Source organism: Salmo salar, chromosome ssa18 (assembly GCF_905237065.1).
Source record: "Salmo salar chromosome ssa18, Ssal_v3.1, whole genome shotgun sequence".
Lineage (NCBI taxonomy): Eukaryota > Metazoa > Chordata > Actinopteri > Salmoniformes > Salmonidae > Salmo > Salmo salar.
Window position 1 is genome coordinate 35,414,441 of NC_059459.1, and position 6,000 is coordinate 35,420,440.

Sequence of the window (6,000 nt, forward strand, 5' to 3'; positions counted from 1 at the left end):
CTGACAGGAGAGGCTACGAGGGGGATTCTTTTAATCAATCTAATCTATTAAAAAAGTGAAACAATTCAATAATTCCCCTCCTCCTTTCCCTCCCTTGTTCCCTCCCTCGTTCCCTAATGCTTCCCTTATTAGTGTTGTCCTTGGGAAATAAGGAGTTAGATGAAATGAAAGGAGGGAGGGAGAGCAGTCGCCTACTCAAACACCTTAAACGAGGCAATGAGGCGTCCATCTTGGCTTCACAGCATTAACAACAAGGGGACGGACGGTAGAGGACTTCTGGCTCCATAGGAATCCACTGGTTTAATTCCAGTTCTCTTCTGAACCACTTGAAAGTCTCTGACTGGTGCTTCTTGGAAGGTTGTCTGTGTTTGTGGTTAAGATTATTATGCTGAATTCGTTATTCTTAAGGCCCATGGAGACAGACACAGGCAAATGCCCGCACACACAGTCACACACACACAGTCGCATGCATGCACACAGTCACACACACACAGTCGCCCGCACACACAGAGTCACACACACACAGTCACACACACACACACACCACACAGCAACCGTTTAATTCAAGGACATCAGGCCTGTCCTTTCGGGATGCAGACAATGAACGGCGGAGCAAAGCTGCCACTTCTTACATATTTCATTACTGAAAGGTATTCATTTCATTTTTTCTTCAAATCCTTGGTCATCAGTCAGAACCGGCTCTCGCTCTCTCTCCAACACTCACTCTCTCTCCCTAACACACACACACTCTCCCTAACACACACACACACTATCTCTCTCTCTCCAACACTCACTCTCTCTCCCTAACACACACACACTCTCCCTAACACACACACACTCTCCCTAACACACACACACTCTCCCTAACACACACACACACACACACTCTCTCTCTCTCCAACACTCTCTCTCTCCCTCCCCAACACTCTCTCTCTCTCTCCAACACTCTCTCTCCCCAACACTCTCTCCCTAACACACACACACACTCTCTCTCTCTCTCCCCAACACTCTCTCTCTCCCCAACACTCTCTCTCTCTCCCCAACACTCTCTCTCTCTCCAACACTCTCTCCAACACTCTCTCTCTCTCCAACACTCTCTCTCTCTCCAACACTCTCTCTCTCTCTCTCTCCAACACTCTCTCTCTCCCCAACACTCTCTCTCTCCCCAACACTCTCTCTCTCCAACACTCTCTCTCCCCAACACTCTCTCTCTCTCCAACTCTCTCTCTCTCCCTCTCCAATTCTCTCTCTCTCCCTCTCCAATTCTCTCTCTCTCCCTCTCCAATTCTCTCTCTCTCCAACTCTCTCCAACTCTCTCTCTCCCCAACACTCTCTCTCTCCCCAACACTCTCTCTCTCCCCAAAACTCTCTCTCTCCCCAACTCTCTCTCTCAAACTCTCTCTCTCAAACTCTCTCTCTCAAACTCTCTCTCTCTCTCAAACTCTCTCTCAAACTCTCTCTCTCTCTCAAACTCTCTCTCTCTCCAACACTCTCTCCCTCTCTCAAACTCTCTCTCAAACTCTCTCTCTCTCTCAAACTCTCTCTCTCTCCAACACTCTCTCCAACACTCTCTCCAACACTTTCCCTCCAACACTCTCTCTCCAACACTCTCTCTCCAACACTCTCTCTCCAACACTCTCTCACCAACACTCTCTCTCCAACACTCTCTCACCAACACTCTCTCTCTCACTCTCTCTCCAACACTCTCTCACTCTCTCTCCAATCACTCTCTCTCTCTCTCTCTCTCTCCAATCACTCTCGCTCTCTCCAATCACTCTCGCTCTCTCTCCAATCACTCTCGCTCTCTCCAATCACTCTCTCAACAACACTCGCTCCAACTCTCTCTCTCTCTCTCTCCATACCTACTTATTATTCACTCCTTTTTCCTTCAATACAATACAGAACATTTGGCAAGGTAATTCTGGATTTGACCACACCATTTTGTGAGGTAACTGCAGGCTCAAATGGTATCCAGGAGTCCATCTGACTCTGAGGAAGTAGATAAAGGGCCTCATTGCCAACATCCTGAAGTCTCCCTTTAAGGGGGTTGGTGTGACATTAAGTTGATGTTATATGACTCAGAGGAAGGTTGTTTTCTAAAGTCTCCACAAACCAAACCTCGTCAGATGAAGGAGAAAGACAGAGAGAGGGGGAGGGGGAATAAGAGAGAGAGAGGGGGAGTAAGAGAGAGGGAGGGGGGAGTAAGAGAGGAGGGGGAGTAAGAAAGGAGGGGGGAGTAAGAGAGGAGGAGGGGGAGTAAGAGAGAGGGAGGGGTGGAGGGGGAGGGGGAGTAAGAGAGAGGTAGGGGGGAGTAAGAAAGAGGGAGGGGGGGAGTAAGAGAGAGGGAGGGGGAGTAAGAGAGAGGGAGGGGGGAGTAAGAGAGAGGGAGGGGGAGTAAGAGAGAGGGAGGGGGAGTAAGAGTGAGGGAGGGGGGAGTAAGAGAGAGGGAGGGGGAATAAGAGAGAGGGAGGGGGAATAAGAGAGGGAGGGGGAGAAAGAAAGAGGGAGGGGGGAGAAAGAGAGAGGGAGGGGGGAGTAAGAGAGAGGGAGGGGGGAGTAAGAGAGGAGGGGGGAGTAAGAAAGGAGGGGGGAGTAAGAGAGGAGGAGGGGGGAGTAAGAGAGAGGGAGGGGTGGAGGGGGAGGGGGAGTAAGAGAGAGGTAGGGGGGAATAAGAAAGAGGGAGGGGGGAATAAGAGAGAGGGAGGGGGAGTAAGAGAGAGGGAGGGGGGAGTAAGAGAGAGGGAGGGGGAGTAAGAGAGAGGGAGGGGGGAGTAAGAGAGAGGGAGGGGGGAGTAAGAGAGAGGGAGGGGGAGTAAGAGAGAGGGAGGGGGGAGTAAGAGAGAGGGAGGGGGGAGTAAGAGAGAGGGGAGTAAGATAGAGGGGAGTAAGAGAGAGGGAGGGGGGAGTAAGAGAGAGGGAGGGGGGAGTAAGAGAGAGGGAGTGGGGGGAATAAGAGAGAGAGAGGGGGGGAGTAAGAGAGAAGGGGGAGGGGGTAAGAGAGAGGGGAGGGGGGGTAAGAGAGAGGGGGAGGGGGGGTAAGAGAGAGGAGGGGAGAGGGTAAGGGGAGAGAGAGAGGGGAGTAAGAGAGAGGGAGGGGGTAAGAAAGGGAGAGGGAGGGGGAGTAAGAGAGAGGGAGGGGGAGAAAGAAAGAGGGAGGGGGGAGAAAGAGAGAGGGAGGGGGGAGTAAGAAAGGAGGGGGAGTAAGAGAGGAGGAGGGGGGGAGTAAGAGAGAGGGAGGGGTGGAGGGGGAGTAAGAGAGAGGGAGGGGTGAGAGAGGGAGGGGGGAGTAAGAGAGAGGTAGGGGGGAGTAAGAAAGAGGGAGGGGGGAATAAGAGAGAGGGAGGGGGAGTAAGAGGGAGGGAGGGGGGAGTAAGAGAGAGGGAGGGGGAGTAAGAGAGAGGGAGGGGGGAGTAAGAGAGAGGGAGGGGGGAGTAAGAGAGAGGGAGGGGGAGTAAGAGAGAGGGAGGGGGGAGTAAGAGAGAGGGAGGGGGAGTAAGAGAGAGGGACAGAGAGTGGTACCAAGTTTCTGAAAGAAAGAGAGAGGTACCAACAACCTAAACCTTTGACATTATCAGGCCCCTGTGGGCATCCTGAAAAGAGCCTGAGCAGAAGTTAATAAGGAAGGACCCTTGAGGAGGCCCTCTCAACTACCCGCTCACAATCCTGCCTTTGTCACCAGTTACACAGCAGGAGGGGGGAGGCGTGGAGGAGGAGGGGGAGGCGTGGATCGGGGGGGAGGCGTGGAGGAGGAGGGGGGAGGCGTGGAGCAGGAGGGGGGAGGCGTGGAGGAGGAGGGGGAGGCGTGGAGGAGGAGGGGGAGGCGTGGAGGAGGAGGGGGAGGCGTGGAGGAGGAGGAGGGAGGCGTGGAGGAGGAGGGGGAGGCGTGGAGCAGGCGGGGGAGGCGTGGAGGAGGAGGGGGAGGCGTGGAGGAGGAGGGGGAGGCGTGGAGGAGGAGGGGGGAGGCGTGGAGCAGGTAGGGGGGAGGCGTGGAGCAGGTAGGGGGGAGGCGTGGAGAAAAGAGTATCTGTGAAATGTGGGAGCGGGAAAGGAGGAAGCAGTTTGGAAATGGCTTTTCAGTGTCACAGGGAAAAGGAGGTGTCACTGAAACAGAGCGAGAGAGAGATGGAGGAAGGGAGGGAAAGGAGTACAAAGCAGTATGGAGTGGAGGGGAAGGAGAGGTATAGAACGTTCTCTCGCTACATGACATGAGAGGAAGAGTCAGCAAAGTGGCCAAGCATGATAATGATGAAGGTTCCCCTGGTTTCTCTTCTTCTGTCCATTTAGGGCTTTCTGACACAGTTCACTGTCCTGAGAACAGTCCCACTGACAGCCCTGTCACAGACTCACTCTGCCTACAACAATTATCTATCCTTTACCCCTACCTACAGTATACTGCTGTTACTGTCTATTATCTATCCTTTACCCCTACCTACAGTATACTGCTGTTACTGTCTATTATCTATCCTTTACCCCTACCTACAGTATACTGCTGTTACTGTCTATTATCTATCCTTTACCCCTACCTACACCTACTGCTGTTACTGTCTACTATCTATCCTTTACCCCTACCTACAGTATACTGCTGTTACTGTCTACTATCTATCCTTTACCCTACCTACAGTATACTGCTGTTACTGTCTATTATCTATCCTTTACCCCTACCTACACCTACTGCTGTTACTGTCTACTATCTATCCTTTACCCCTACCTACAGTATACTGCTGTTACTGTCTACTATCTATCCTTTACCCCTACCTACAGTATACTGCTGTTACTGTCTACTATCTATCCTTTACCCCTACCTACAGTATACTGCTGTTACTGTCTATTATCTATCCTTTACCACTACCAACAGTATACTGCTGTTACTGTCTATTATCTATCCTTTACCCCTACCTACAGTATACTGCTGTTACTGTCTACTATCTATCCTTTACCCCTACCTACAGTATACTGCTGTTACTGTCTACTATCTATCCTTTACCCCTACCTACAGTATACTGCTGTTACTGTCTATTATCTATCCTTTACCCCTACCTACAGTATACTGCTGTTACTGTCTATTATCTATCCTTTACCCCTACCTACAGTATACTGCTGTTACTGTCTACTATCTATCCTTTACCCCTACCTACAGTATACTGCTGTTACTGTCTATTATCTATCCTTTACCCCTACCTACAGTATACTGCTGTTACTGTCTATTATTTATAATTTACCCCTAACTACAGTATACTGCTGTTACTGTCTATTATCTATCCTGTTGCCTAGTCACTTTACCCCTACCTATATGTACATAGCTACCTCAATTACCTTGTACCCCTGCTCATGGACTCAGTACTGGTACTTCCTGTATATATCCATGTTATTACCTGGTACTTCCTGTATATAGCCATGTTATTACCTGGTTCTTCCTGTATATAGCCATGATATTACCTGGTACTTCCTGTATACAGCCATGGTATTACCTGGTACTTCCTGTATATAGCCATGTTATTATCTGGTACTTCCTGTATATAGCCATGTTATTTTCTGGTACTTCCTGTATATAGCCATGTTATTACCTGGTTCTTCCTGTATATATCCATGTTATTACCTGGTACTTCCTGTATATAGCCATGTTATTACCTGGTACTTCCTGTATATTGCCATGTTATTACCTGGTTCTTCCTGTATATATCCATGTTATTACCTGGTACTTCCTGTATATAGTCATGTTATTACTACTTGTTATTCATTATACACCATGCATTTATTCATTGTGTCACCAGTTCTAGTTTGTATCTTTAAGTCTGCATTGTTGGAAAATAACCCGTCAATAAGCATTTCACTGTTAGTCTACACCTGTTGTTTACAAAGGATGTGACCAATTACATTTGATTTGAAGTGTCTCAAAACTATCACCCACATAAAAAACAGGAGCACACAATCTCAAAGTCACACACACACACAATCTCAAAGTCACACACACACACAATCTCAAAGTCACACACACACACA

At 49.5% G+C, this 6,000-nt stretch overlaps 1 protein-coding gene across 1 annotated transcript in view; it reads right to left on the bottom strand.

Moving 5' to 3' along the window:
* LOC106577322 (EH domain-binding protein 1-like) overlaps positions 1 to 6,000 on the bottom strand; it is a 429,232-nt gene that overhangs the window by 135,938 nt on the left and 287,294 nt on the right. The window lies entirely within an intron of this gene.